The sequence below is a fragment of the Phaenicophaeus curvirostris genome, chromosome 19 (assembly GCF_032191515.1).
Source record: "Phaenicophaeus curvirostris isolate KB17595 chromosome 19, BPBGC_Pcur_1.0, whole genome shotgun sequence".
Lineage (NCBI taxonomy): Eukaryota > Metazoa > Chordata > Aves > Cuculiformes > Cuculidae > Phaenicophaeus > Phaenicophaeus curvirostris.
The window spans coordinates 13,515,420-13,531,227 of record NC_091410.1 but is presented as its reverse complement, the minus strand read 5'-3'; the positions used below and the strand labels follow the sequence as shown (position 1 = coordinate 13,531,227).

Here is a 15,808-nt window from a genome sequence, read left to right as displayed (position 1 = left end):
AAATCCTAATGCTGGATCAGTAACTTTGTCAGTGAGAAGTATTTGGGTTAATAAGAATAGGTGGTAACTGACCCTTGACTTCTGTGAGCTTTGGATGCAAATGTTTTCCACAGGACCTGCCTACAGCTCAGTGTACAACTTCATAAATCCTCCCGCTTCTGAAGCCCTCATCACTAACATCTTATTTTGACTTAAAAAATCATATAAATTGTGCTAAAAAAGAAGTCTGATTTCCTTGGCACTTGGGCAAGAAAAGTCTCCAAATTCCCTTTGAAAATTAGAAGTAGAAGTGGTTTGCTTGAGATAAATTCTCTAGATCTTGGATCAGCTACAGAAACGTTTCCAGGAGAAACAGCTCCTTCCCCCCAGATCTAACAACACTTGACAGTAGGAAAACAGTTCGGTACAAACAGAAGCTTTGCAACTGCCAGGAATGAAATCCTGGCTTCACTGAAGAAAAAGACACTCGTGCCATCGATTTCAGTGAAGCCAAATTTTCTTTCCAGGTCATTTGAATCCACGTCTCGCAGCTGGTTGCCCAGGTCTAGAAGCACCACAGAATAGGTTTTGGCAGTTGGATGCTACAAGAATACCCAGCGTCCGCCTGCTGCTTTGGCCAGTGAATTCCTTCCCATCTGAGCTGGTATCGCACAGACGCAGGCTGCAGGCTGCCAACTTGTCCAGGTTTATGTGTGTTCCCAGGCTGTAGGCACGGCTGGTTGTGTCTGGAGCCCCAGTACAGTGGCAGGTCGTTCTGCTGATGAACACAGCATCTGCGTGATGTACAGCTTCTCTAAGGAACCACCAGGTTCTTTTACTGAAATAATAGGTAAGGTAAACACAACTGCTCACAGCTCTTATTATTTACTGACCTTAGGCATAAAAGCAAGATTGCCCTCTCTGGACACGGTAGGGGATTACATCAGGCTTTGTGTTGAATATTTCTATAGTTGGTAAGCGATTTTTCATTATTTTTTTCAGGAAGAGAAGTAGTCAGTGTTAACCCAATACCGTCAGCATGTCTTCTGTTTTCATAGAGATTCATCATGCTTCTTTGGTTTAATATTTGATAGGAATGGTTGGACTCGATGATCTGATAGGTCTTTTCCTGGTGATTCTATGATTCTATGATTCATATGAGGAAAAACCCACCCTGACCTGTGTGTGATGAATAACAAGAGACCTTTCCAAGCACTTAGAGATGTTCATCACCTTTCTTGCCCTTGTCATCTTCGCTCTGCATTACAAACACTGTCCTTTTCTTCTGCAACAAACACTACATTTATGTACGCATAGACACTATTTGCCAAAACATTTACCTGGTGATTTCCCTATAGAGAAGACTGTGAGGAATTAAAAATAGTTTCAATAGTTTGCAGCTCAAAACCTTCAACGAGATTTAAGGAAATGTGTGGAGGTGATCAAGCTACAAATGCAAGAGTCTGGAATGACTGCGTGCCTTGAATCTGTTATGGAGTTTTTGTTGCTACCTTGTAAGTTCAGAAGCTGTTTCATTCACATTGTAAAGTGTGGTCTTTTAATTAAGACAGGTTTTGTATTAGTGGAAAAATCCTCAGAAAACAGGATTTGCAAACATCTCTTGAGTTTTCATGTTGGGAAGTTTATCAAAAGTAACTATTTCTTTTTATTCCATTTTGTTTGAGACGTTATTATGGATGATCTTGCTGATATTTTTTTGCTCCACAGTTTGCAGCAGTAGCCATTTACGGTAGAATTTCATGTTTAATGGATTATAGCTGGATTCTGTGCTTCTCTGTTCCTTCCCCTTCTCATTCACTGTTTTGTCTACAATTTCTCTTTAGAACATTTTAGACCCGAATTAATTAGTATAAATAAAAGAGAACAGAAAAGCGCCGTGTTGAAACCTGAAGTTTTACTGCTTATAGGCTACCTTTGGCTGCCAAAAGCATGAGGTGCTGCTGAAGAGCCCTTGAAATCCATTAGGATTCCTGAGGCTGTTCCTGAGCTGACATGGCTCAGATGAGTTCAGACACTGGAGTGATAGGTGGCTGCCGAGCTTCAAATAGAGTCCTGTGCCATGAGGATTGTTTCTGTTCATTTAGCCATCATCGACTCGCAATCTGGGCATTCGAGGGAGCAAGCTACTCAGCTGCCATTGAATTTCAATTAGGAAATGGTACCCAGCTCCACGAGGGACTCTGACCTCACTCAGCCTCTTGTTAGGACCACAGTCAGCGAGTGGTCAGCCGCGTGTCCGCTGCTGCGGCCGCTCCGAGCACCTCTCTGAATCCTCGAGCACGTTCCAATGTGTTCTTTAACACGGACCTGTGGAGCAGAGGTATCAGCTGCCTGTATTTACTGAGCTCCCTGAAGGAATTTGTGAATGAAGTGCATTAAGGAGCTGCTGATGCCTTGTGGGAAATCTCTGCCATGCATTTTGTTTGGAATTGATTCTTTATGTGCCCTGCGGCATATTTTCTCTGTCTCTTTTTCTTTTGCACTGGAATCCTTATGAGAAAAGTTGTTGCCTTTTCTTGGGGCAAGATTTCCATTAGTGTCTCATCTTGGACTGAATTTCCATGTTTAAGTAGATGCTGTTTGAAGCAACAATTAATGCATACTCGATTCCCCAGAAAGAACTAGTTGGGATATTTTTCTTAGGGATGATGAATGGAAAATAAGAGAGAGGCTTGCGTTTGCTCGAAGACTCTGTTAGCTTGCCTGATGAGGGTGTGAGAGAGACACAGGAGAATGAGGACAGACATAAGAGAGTGAGGAGAAATCTGTCTCCTTCCTGGTAGACACAAACTAGGAATTTTCTAAACAGCCTTTTGTTACTACTCAGAATAACCTGAGAGGATCTGCAAGGAAGGCTGTACGCTGCAGTAGTATGACAATAACAGTGGCATTATTTAATTTATTTGAGTTTTTTACCAAATGGACGGCATAGCATGGTACACGCGTTAGACATTTTGGGACTCTACTGTCTTGCATCTCATCTCACACACAGGAGAACAGTGCCCACTGAACAAAATAACAGCAACCGCAGTACAAAGTCAGACTCTATGTCTGAAAACAAGATTTTAAAGCTGAAGGAAAATCTTGCTTCACATGCCATACACAAAATAATGATAATTTTTACAGCTGGATAATGCCAGTGATGTGGGACTAGGTAGAATTAAAAGGAAAGAGATCTTTGTTGTCTTCACTGATGGTGTGACAGCAAATCCCAGGTGGCAGTAAGAGTAACAGCACTTGGCCCTTGTAACAGAGAAGTCTAATAAAAGAACTGCTTTATCCCATATTTACTACACAGTTTCATAAGGATGAACTGAAATCTCTAGCAGATTTATGTTTGTCCAAAACTACCACCCGGTATTTAAAGGTGCATTGCTAGGACTGGGCTGTTCCCATTGCCTGATGCTGTAGAACAGCTCCCATTGGAGCCACTATTGAAATAAGATCATTTTCTAAAATAAATGAAGAAAAACTGCATAAAGATCATTAAAGCACACGAAGCTAAAGATTTGCTGTTGCTGCTGGAGCACCTCCTATATAGGTGCTTGCCCAAGCAGCTGGAGATTGATGCCTTCATTTTGAAGTTGCTCAGTACCTTAAGTGCCACTTTGTGTTTAATAACAAATGCCGAAAGCCACTGGGGGACCTATTTGCACAGCTACCACAGTGATTTTTACCCCATCCTGGTTTTATAAGGAACTTCGGTGTTGGAAGCATGTGCTGGTAGGACAGACTGAAACACAACAGTGCCAAGTTCAGAAAACTCCTATCTTCAAAAAGCTGCGTATAATCCCTTTTTAGCCAGTGATTTCAGTTTTCACTGAGCGCTTACGCTGAAAGCATCTTCTGTTTTCAAACCACTCTCTTGCAAAAGTGTAAAAGGCAATTTTGAATTATTAGTTTGCCATTACTTCCAGCTTTTAATTTCATTACTTAAAAGGTTAACAGGCTCTGGTAACCATAAATAATAATTTTATTTATAAACATATGTCAGAGCCTTTCCAGAACAGGGCGAGTACAAGGACCTCAACACCCACTCAAGAATAAAAACAAGCACTCCACTGGTGCTGAGGATGTAATCGTAATTTAATCTTTTTAACAATTTTTTTTTTCATTACTAGAAAGGTTGATTGTAGAAACAGAAATAAATTATTTTAGGGGCCTACAGGAAAGCTGGAGAGGGGCTGCCCCATCCCTGGAGGGGTTCAAGGCCAGGCTGGATGGGACTTGGAGCCCCTGATCCAGTGCGAGGTGTCCCTGCCCGTGGCAGGGGTGGGACTGGATGGGCTGTGAGGACCCGTCTGACCCAAACCATTCTGTGATTCTATGATTTTGAAGCAGTATTAACTCTCTTGCAGCGCTCTCCTACCGTACGGGCATTCCTGTTCCCCACTCCATTCTGTTCTTCACATTACTAGAGTTTCATACCAAACAGAAGCGTATTTTAGAGCTGTTTTAATGACTTTGAAACAAAGCTTCTTTCTCAAAAATACCTGGGAGGGACATGCAGCCAGGGCTGACGGGCTTGCCAAAAATAGCCAGGTACCTCTTTGTTTTTTTTACTGCTTCCACACTCCTTTGATGAGCACATCTGACTTTTGTCAGGCAAATGCTTCAGCATCATCTCCTCCTGGTGGCTCCACACTGAACATATTTTGGAATATAGTCAAGTGCTTTAACCTGAGAAACATCACACCGCCAATTATTCCCATCCTTTCACTCCGCTTGTTACGCGCTTTTGATGCGATTCATGCTCTTATTGTTTTTACATCTTCAGGTCTGCTCTTCTTCATGACTGATTCAGTCTTCTCTTTTAGAAAAATATAATGCCAAGGTGATTCTGAAGGTTGTACAAACGTACGCAGTGTGAGAAGCCAGAAACATGAGACCAGAAAGAAAACAGCTTAAATCACCTTCTGATTTTTAAGTCCTGAATATTACCTTCTGTCAGAAGCAAGAAACCACTGGCTTTTAGTTTTGAAATAATTGTCTTGGGAGGAGGTTTTCACAGAAGGATAGTTTACATTTTTTGAACTGATTATTTATGATAAATGCTCAGTGGTTTTATCTTAGCAGGAAACTCACTCTAACAGTTACTGAGGCACAATGTAAAATAATATTACCGTTTGCTGCCATTAATTTATCTTGATTATTCTAATGATTTTATATTTTTATTGGTGCACTGGATTGCAAAAAATGCAGTATAATTTAATTTCTACCATCATATGTGGAGAAATCACTAGAGGCATTAAAATGATGAAAGAAGAGTTATGCTAATACCACAAAAAAGGATGCAAACATGATTTATGTTACTTTCTTCTCCTATTTGCAGTTCATTAAGTCACTGTCTTCTTGTAATGACCAAGTGAAAATTAGAGTACTTCAGAGAAGAACTTTAGGTTCAAGCATCATTAGAGGAAGAGAAATGGGTTCTTTGATGAACTTGACTGCAGAAATCTATAGAGCACAACTTAATCAGACTGCACATTGATCTTTGATGCTAGAAGGCAGACATAAGATTGAACAAATCTTTTTAATGCATATTTTTTCCTTTAAGAAGTAGCATATGATGCATGAGAATGATTTATATTTAATATACTTCAAGTTTATAAGGTACAATGGTACGTTGCATTTCCTTTTTTACTCACTGCAACCAAAATCTAGAAAAAATAGGTACCTATCAGGTTCTGTATTTCTGACACATTCTGTATTACGTAGGATATATGACTGTGAAATGGCATATTGTTTCTTAACCAATGAACTCCCAATTCACTCAAAGTGCATAACATACATTCCTTTGAAACACAAACCATTTGATACAGTTAGCAGATAACTGTAGATGGGAAACCTCTCCGCTGTCTCTTCCCCCAGAAGATTTTTAACACCTTCATTAGATATTAGATTGAAATCAGCTCAGGTTTTCTGAACCTCTAGTTTGTTCCAACTATGTGCCATGCTCAAGTATCTTCCTTGAGTTGTTATCTTGGAGGAGAATCCCTGCAATACTTCATGTAATTTCTAAAGGATATTCTTACTTTCGTCCCATAAAACTGTGATTGCTGGCCAGATAAATACATAGGAAATTAAATAACCACTTCTAAAATTACCAGCTCCTTTTTCCCTTTCATCTTCTCCAGTTCCTCCTATTTTATTTGCTGCTGAACATGCCTGTTTGACAGAGCAATCCCTTCTCAGCGTAAACCAATACTGTCGCAGCAACAAAGCTGCTTGGTATTAAATATAGGATGATGGAGATAATTTTTAATCAGGTTAATGTGCTTTAATTACTACAAATTAGATTTCATTTCTTTAAGCAATCAAAAGGTATTATTTGGGCTATTTAAAAATGAACGCTTTAAACATTCCAAGTCCATAAAACAACTATATATTTTTAACAAAAGTACATAATTATTCTTGATGAGTCAGAAACTCAGCATTGAATAGCATTTTCCTAAGAAATAATTCTTACAAACCCCATGACATTGAATTTACTGCTCATCAATAGCAACCCTCCTGAAGTCATAAAGAAACAAGGATCAAGCATGAAAAATTAGCAAAAGTGATAAAAGAGTGAACGCTGCCTTCTTCCACATTTCCACAGGATTAAGTACTTGGTATTGAGCTACTATTGGTGGTAGCTGGACTAGAGGAACTGAGCCAGCTGGCATCGCCCCGTCACTGAGGTGAATGTAAGAAGCAAATATTCAGGAGGCCCAACAAGAGAACCTGGCAAGCTGAACATACTCTTTTATTTTTCCCCTGGCAACGACACATGGAGGGGTACCTGGACAATTTAATATCCAGGCAGAAGAGAGTGCGGAATCAATAGATAGATTGTAAGAGTACATCATGGACCTCTTGTATGTTCTCTGTCAAGTATGTTTAAATATTAAACCCTTCACTGTCTTGGGAGAACTATAGCTCTGCCTTACAAGCCCTCTCTGTGATCCTGTGATTCTCTCACTGCTGCAAGTGACAATGACAAAGCTTTCCCGTATCCTTCTGCCTCCTCCCATCACGTTCTGTTTGTATCTCTCTAACACTACTGCTTTGTTAACAGACTTTCTAAATATTATTCATGATAACTGAATGTGAAAGAATATAATATTTGTATTGCATAATAAAAGAGAGGATAATTTTTATAGGTTTTATATGTTAGGTAATCAGCTTCACAGATGATCAAAGATTAACTTTAAATGGATGCTGCTAAGAAAGATCTTCAGTCTTAAATCAGCTTTTCTGCTTTAAACCTTTCTCTTTAATCCTCAGCTTCAAGTAATTTTATAAATAGATAAAATTGGAAAATCTTTTAAACTACAGAAGTATAATATACTCAATGAGCCTCAATGCTATCTTTTCTTTACTTGAGATAACTGTAAGAAAACGCAGTTTGTCTTCTTACAAGCTGCACTGCGTGCCAGCAATGACATAAAATTATTATTAATAAACAAAACCAGGATCATTTTAAAAAAACAACCAAATCAACATAAGTCCTTCCTCCCAGTTACGTAATATTTCAGAGATGTTTCTATGTCAGGATTTAAACCCAGCTGCAGAGTAGCGCCAGCACCTACCAGCACACGTGTGCGGCGCAGGGAGCAGGTGCAGCTCCGGTAGCGATAGCCGGGGCGCAGCAAAGGCACCTGCTCACAACAGCTACCTTGGATGCAGTCAAAATGCTTCTGCAGGTACAGAAAGGTCAGCCAAATGAAGGCTACGAGATTTTTTTTTTTCCTGAGAAAACAGACTCGATGATCCAGTGGGTCTCTTCCAACCTGGTTATTCTATGATTCTATGATTTGTATTTTTCAGTTTAATCAGATGTTAGGGCCCAGAGTAATCTTGACTTATTTTTGCTATTTAATACCTAATCTTCTCGTTATAAACTAATAGTCCTGTCTACCACTATTCTTAGGGGGACAGCAAGGTGTGCCTGCAGAGCACAATTAATTCACCTGTCTTTGATGGTGATGTTAGAGCAGGATGACTGACTTCTGGAAATGCCCATCTCGGCATCAACGTGGCCTCGGTGCACGCAATGGTTACAGCTACAGGAGATCAATCCTGCTTTAGGAATCAGATCATCAGCTTGGTTGCACTGGTATAAATCTAGAGTACTCTGAAATGCGCCGCTCAGTTTATACTGCGTGACCCAAGTCAATCCAAACATTAGAATACTTCCATCAACTCGAAATATACAACAAAGTTTAAAACCAGCTTTGATGTGTAAAAAATTCCTGAGCTCTTTGGCAATTTGTGCATTTTCATATTCCCAATAATGAAAAATAAAAGCACTAATAGAAAAATGCTATCATTACTGCAAAAAAATCCACATAATGTGAGAGAAACTAATCATAAGCAGTGTTGTTTAATGGAAAAAAGTAACTAGGATCTGGGAAATGTTTTGTGCCAGTTTTAATTACTTTTAGCTTTGCTGACAGCAGGTTAAGTAAAAGGTAGACTGTTTTCACAAAAAAAATTGTGATCTTTAAAGCTACAAGAGGCCTGTAGACCTGATTTCACTGGTATTTAAATTGGGTTTGCAGTGGTATCAGTCCAGTAGTGTCGAAGCAGCTACTCCTCGTTTGTATGAGCGTAAGTGAAGATACAATCCTACGTTCTTTTTTGTTCGACAGCATGCATATTTTTCCATGCAATTTAAATAACCAATTCTCCTTTCCTCCTCATGCATTGGTCACATCTCATGAAGTCTGTGAATGCTTCACAACTCCAGTAAACAGTAGAAAAGGCATTTAGAAGAAAAACTACACATAATCATTAAAAAGACAGAGCATAAAAAACTACCAGAGCTGCAGGGCAGCCGGAATATTCACAGCCAAACTCTACATTTGTATTCAGCAATAAAAATACAACCAGATAGAAGCTGTCACATCCTGTGCTACGTGGGCTAGACCTGCAAAAAACAGACGGGAAAGAAATGCACACTTGTGTGAATGGCAATAAATGGGTTTGAAATGTCATTAATAAAAACAAAAATTGCCCTGAAAATGCTATAGAGCCTGCTTAAATATTTTAGGTTAAAATATTCCAGATGAATGTTACAAGACCTGTGTTTCTAGGAAGAACAAATAAAGTAGGGCTGGGAGAAATTTTTGATTGAAAAATAAATGTGTTGTGCTGTGTCTGATGGGCACTAACCTGTACTGGTGGGTTTGTGAAGAGCTCTGCTCTCACTGTGCATGGATTACTGAGCCAGCAACCAAATAATTTCACTGGATTTTTCAACCTTATGTAATAGTAAAGTTGAGGGGCATCACTGATGAGGAAAGCAAAGGAACAGGGGCTTCTGTCAAGGCCACCATGACTATCGTATTCTCTCTTGACTGCTTTGGGTACACCAGGCAAAACAATCCATTTGCAAAACTTCTTTGAGATGGTTGCTCTAAAAGCGCTTTGCCAAGCTCAGTTTTAAGACTCTCCAGTAAGAACAGCATCTACCGTTTCACATGGGAGACTCTTTCACAATCTGGCAGCTCTCACTGTTGGAAAGTTTTTCCTAATATTCAGCTTCAGTTTTCTATTAATTTCCTCCTATCACTCTGGTTATACGGTACTGATGGCTCAGCAGTGTAATCCAGGATCACAGTCATGATCTTTCCTTTCACAATTTTACTGCCTTTTTATAATTAACAACCTGCAAAATTCTCTAAGGAGATACGCAAGTTGCCTATGGAAAAAGAAAAGACATTTCAGTGTGTTGGGATTGTTACCTGCAAGATAACCTGTTATATATTACTCTTCTGAGTAAGGGCATGCTGATAGGCACAAGATCTGCTATCCTGCCTCTGTAATCCTGCCCAGGAGTAGTATGAAATTTTCGTTATAATACACATGTAGGTCTAAACTGGACTCTGGTTCCCCTTTCCAGAGCTCTGGGTGAATATTGTAGAAATAAAGCCACTGAGCAGTGGTACTCGGAGCTACTGGGATGGTTGAGAGCAGACACACAACATTTAACTTGACTTAAGCCTGAATCGGTATTTGAATCCAACTCAGGTGCTCAGAAAGTTTTAACTCCCCCCTCATGGCTTTTAATGTGGGCATTTTTCTTGATCTTGTACCATCCATCTAGTGTCAACAGCTGCAACCCACAGAAACAATAAATGTGCAGCTTGGTTAATTTATTACTGGTGTTTCAATCTCATCTTGATGGTGCAGAATAGGTTAGACTATAAGGAAATACAAACAAAAGCAGAGTAGTAGCAGTTATTCATTCTGGTGGCAAGGCATCTAAGTCGGGCATTAAAAATGAACAAAGAGCTTGTAGAGATTCTTTTGCAAAACTAGTAAGTTTTTGCTGAAGCTCTGCATTATCAGGAATAAATTCACACCAGCTGGTTGTCCATGCCATGGCACATCTGTCTCACTGACCCTTTACACACCGCTCCCATTTTTATGCTTTCCTTGAACAACAAAGTATTCCTTACTAGAATCCTAGATTAATTATTAATACTGGTGTTTATAAGAGTAAATAAAAATGGAAATTTGATCTCCTCTTTTCAGACCTAACATTCGCAGCCTAATGCTAAACCTATGGTACTTGAGCACTTTATTCATTAAAATTTAATGTGGTTCCAGTGCATTTTTCAAGCGTTCTTTACGCAGTGATACTAAAAAGCAAATAAGACAACTAAGGTAAAAGAAATCCCATAAAAATACAGTTCTTGTTAAACTAAAAGCAAAGGAAAATGTCAGTGAAGATGAGCTGGGCTTTTTGCTTATTAAATCTGGGCAGAGTTAGATTTTAACCCATTTAGACTCTGGCCTGTTTGATCCAGATGATTTGGTTTGGGGCCAATCTCTAACTCATGGTAGAAACCTGGAGGAGAGCAATCTACAGATTCATCCAGACACTCTACTTCTCGACCCCCTAACCCATGTGCTCCATCAGCAGTTTATTTCCTACTGCATCTTTTCCATGCTGCAGTTATTCTCCCCAGTAAAACTTCATTGCTAGAAGTGAGGAAACAGGGTTGCTTTATCTTCAGAAGTTACAGTGCTGCTTTGTTATCTCAGCTAATTTGATCCAAAGACGCAGGATGAAACAGAAGGAGCAGGCAGAGCTGAGAAATATGCGACTCTATTTTAAACTTTGTAAAAGGGTACGTTACTCCAGCGTAGGAATTTGAGACAGATCCAAGATGAGTCTCTCAAAAGCTCCTCCTATCAGAAAACCCAATCATTCATAAAGTCTCAGGTTCAAAAGAAAGTGAAGGACAGGCGCTGTGCTCATTGCTTGTCAGAGGGAATTGGGAAAAATGATGTGAAAGCAGTTTTTGGTGGCTTTTTCTCATGTATTTTCCTCTTTTAGCTGTGACTCCAAAAGGGGCAATATGACCCTCAGATTTTGTTCAGCCTTTCCACAATGTTCAGATTGTTTCCAGGTGAGAAGCCTTGCAGAATATCAGGCTGAAACTTGTAGGTGTTTTTTTTTGCTTTGTCTTGAGACAAGGTATGGGAACCAAATGAGGACGAGAAGCAGCAGATCGAAGGAGCCCGATTGTATGAGTATTTGTGGAAACCACCCAAATGTTGCTCTGCCTCTGTAAACCGCCAGTATCCAACTCCTGGATCTTTTTTTAATTGGATGATGTATTTGTGTCTCCACAAAGCAGCTGCTCCCTATTTGTGCTTCTGTTGTGTCTAGGGACTGCTCTCAGGGATTGGGCATCACCGTTGTTGAGCCAGGTGCTGTGAAAGATGAAAAGCTACTTCCCAATGAGAACGCCTCCATTATCCCTTTCTTTTTTATTATTATTATTTTTAAGCAACTGTTAAAATCCTCCCCATAGCTGCCTGCCGCCTCAGCTCGCTCTGGCCGTGCGTTTCTCAAACTGATGCCAGAGGCTGCTCCAAGGAACGCTTGCAGCGTACAGATGAGCACAAACAACAGCAAACAAAGGGCATGGAACTAAAAATACTCCTTGTACTTCTAGCAGCATAAATCTGGAGTAATCTTAATGTCTCTATGGGATGCACCGATGTGTATATGACTTGATCCTCTAGTGCTTTTGGTTCCCAGCTCTGCTCCCCTTTCCTTCTTGAATGCATCAGCCCAGACTCCGATAACGGCAACGCTGCTCATTAGACTATCGCGACTTTACAGCACTGCAAAAACTGAGATCATGATTAAGTTGAACTTTGTTTTAATGGGTTTTTATTTTGGATACTCTGTGAATGCATACAGAAACTATTCCTATACAAATGCATAAGAGCACCCTAATATAAATATAGACTGGAAAATAACCTTGATAAGGACAGAACAGCTTGCTGAGGAAGTAGTGATAACAAAAATACGTTTAAGTGGTGCTCTGGGCAAAGCATGTGGCTCAGTATATGTAACTTTTCAAACCAGTTATTAGAAATGCAGGCATTCTCTCGAAACACGGTGTTGCTTGGATATTTGGAGAACATATCACAAAGAATCTGATACAAGTTTAGATGAAACTGGAAGGGCTGCAAGGGAAGGAGAGTTCACACTGGCAGCACACCTCCAGCTCCACTGAGAAAACATCATTTGCATTTGCAGGCCACTGCATGAATTAGACTGGTGACATTTTTATGTGCAGAATTCCAGTTAATTCTGCTCTTGATGGAGGAGCTACTTGTTTTCAAAATGGACAAAACCACAAATATTCCACAGGTGCTTGTCTTCCACAAGCATGGCAAACCCATGGCTTCACCCCATCCATCCCCGCTGTATAGCATGCAAAGTCATGGGTCTACTTCTCTTCAGTTCTGTAGAGGGCAGTCAGGACAAATCTGCTCAAGAAGGCAGAGAATTGCCACTAATGTCTCAGTGGTCTTGGCTTTTGAGTTATTACAGTGGTGTCTCCCAAGTGTATTGGCTTGGTTGGTTTATAAGGAGCTGATCATGAAGGTAAAACGGGATCCCGTCATCAGGGCAGTTCTCAGAGTTGATTATGATGGGCTTAGCTGCTGTGGCAAGATATCTGAAGAAGTACTTGAGAAGACCGTGGTAGTAAGAAAAGTGTCTTGAATGGCCATCTATTCAAGTGGGAAATATGCTGTTAGTGCTAGACTCCTGTACTGCATTGTGAGACCTGGTAATTCCCTGTGTGGACACAGGGACTGAGCACTGGGTGTCAGGTTTATGTGAGGATTATAGTAGCTAACTTATTGACCAGGACCTGAGGTGGTTTGTTCTGGCAGTGGGAAGATACATTCCCCTTAGCTGGCGGAGCAGGATTACAGATCAGCAGTTGTCTTCCAGTTCTCAGAAGGAATGGGAGTAAGGCTCAGCCTCTTACTGGTAAACTGTTGGTGCTGGGTCTGTAAGCTTCACTGGCTATGGATGAAATGAAGGGAAAAAAAAGGACAATAGTTCTTCAGATGGGTTTTCCCTTGAGCTTCTCCTGATGTTTCTTCACACAGCAGATAAAGATGCAGCCCCAATGAAGCCTGAATGATGGGTAAAGGACAACTGTGCCCCTTTCCCAAACCTATCTATTGCTGCTTTTCCATCATTTCCCCTCTATTTTTCTTAAGACCTCCTTTATGTTTTCCTGCTTTCAAGGCCAGAATTCTAAAAGCTGAACTGCTGTTTAGGGAATAGTTTGCGTTTTGCAGATTTGTATTGTGTCTTTAACCTTGATCCAAGACGGAGACAGCAGAGACAGCCCCCGCAGTGAATGTTTAAAGTGCGTTTCACTGCACCTGGCACAGGGTCTTGCTTTTAAGCACTGAAGTGATTTTGGGTTGCATAACAACGACTCTCTGCAAAGGCTGCACAGAGCAGGACACACATAAAAGCTGTATAAAAGGCTGCTCTGCTCGTCAAGCTTCTGCCTTGAGAGACAGCTGAGATGCTCAGAGTACAGAGCTCCACATGCCCAGCAGACCACTTCCATCAGGCACTCATTCTTTTGCAAGCACGTATGGCCACTTAAAACAGCTTTATCTGTGGTTATCTGAAACCCCATTCTCTCCCGTTTGTCCATGTTTCCCTGCTCTATGTCTGTTCCCTGTATTTCTTTATAACCTTCTCATGTGAAATATAAACAACCCCTCGACATTCCCCTCTTTCTTTTTATGGTTCCACTTTCTCTAGTCAGGAACACCCTCGTCTTGAGCTACGTACTTATTACTGACATGGCTTGCACCATGTTTAATAGAGAAAACACCACATCTGTCTTGTTACAAGATCACAGTTACTGTGGTTGTTTTAAAATGGCATAAGGTGAATATGTGGGAATGTGCACCAGGTTCACCTATTTTAAACCAGAATATTAGGGAAAAGTATAAAAAGGACAGAACTTGTTGTTCTAGAATCAGAATGGTTTGGGTTGGAAGGGACCTTAAAGATCATCCAGTTCCAACCCCAAATGGAAACAGAACTGGCTGTAGTTCCAAGAAGGCGTATCTGTAACTCTCTCTCTGATTAGATGATCAGTTGAATGCCTACAAAAAAGAAGCTGAGTATAAAATATATAGGCAGTGCTAGATGAACTGAGATGTGGAACATGTTCTTATGTGAATACTCTAAGACCACAGATTTCTGGCATCCAAGACAGCTGTGAGAAAATACATTAGGATTTGGAGTGTTCAACAAAGCTGGTCTGTCAGCTCAGTAATAGATGTTTAGCCCAAGCACTTCTAATGTAGTGTCAGAGTAAGACTGTAGGTATATATCCCTGGATTTACATCAGTAAATGTCTATACTTCAGCCATTTAGGATTTCAAATAGGCTTAACTCATGTTATGTTTGGGTTTTTTTCTAATTAGTCACGTACAGGCTGTATTTTCAACAGTGTTTCCCTGCATTTGAGAGATGTGAAATGGTTCCAACTCATTATGAACCTGAAGTATGGACAGTACACATTTCATTTCTGAATTAAGTATTGGCCAGAAATATCCCACAGCCTCTTGTGAAATAATTTACGCTCTTTTGACAGGCCAAGTATTGATCTCTTAATCCTGCTATAAGGAGGGTAGTGGCACAAAAGGTATGATATGTGGGAATTCCTTGTTTCACAGGTCAGCAAAGATGCTTAGTTTGTGTCAAATTATCTGTGGATATATGGCAGGAAAATTTCAGTTTTACTGGAAGTCTGTAATAGTCAGCAAAGCATTTGTTTGATTTGTATTCACTAACTACAAGATGGTTCTGGGCCATGTCCTGATATTTCATTATTCATCTGAAAAATACATTGCAATAAATGCAATTATCTGGATAAGAAAGAAAAAGGTGGTTTGGGCCTTATATACATCCATTAATCTTCTATAAATCAAAATATGCTTGAGTTAAATGAGTTTATATTAATGTTGGACCCACTCTTTCAAAATCTGCCCACGTATTACCAGTGATGCCAAAGGTGTGTGGGAGCCAGAAGCAAAACAATACAGAATATGCATACATTGTGCAGAAATTTCCAGAGCACACAGAAATTGTTGCCCTGACCATCAAAAACTGCTGGTTCCATTCATTTCCTAGACATGTAAACAAATTACCATTTTCAGAAGCGCTCACGTTTCAGCAGCCTTCATTGTTCTGAAGTCATAGGTGTTTAAAAAAGAAAATTTACCAGGTGGTTTCAAAATACCAGGTCAAATTCCAGAAAGACTCATGTATAAAGAAAGGCTTGTGGGATGATTTATCACACAGGCAATTTTGAAGCAACAAGCTTCTTCTCCATCGTCCAACTAAGTAAGTCTCTCTCCTGATGGAATAAGGAGTGTCAAGATCTCCCAGCAGTCAGTTCTAGTGCAGTAAAGGTAGAAATTGTTGCTGCCATTTGCCTTGTGCAATGCAAATGAACTCAAAATC

The 15,808-nt window shown here is 40.1% G+C and overlaps 1 protein-coding gene across 1 annotated transcript in view; it reads right to left on the bottom strand.

The window, feature by feature from the left end:
* The window catches only part of CA10 (carbonic anhydrase 10), a 143,095-nt gene that overhangs the window by 53,330 nt on the left and 73,957 nt on the right, over positions 1-15,808 (bottom strand). The window lies entirely within an intron of this gene.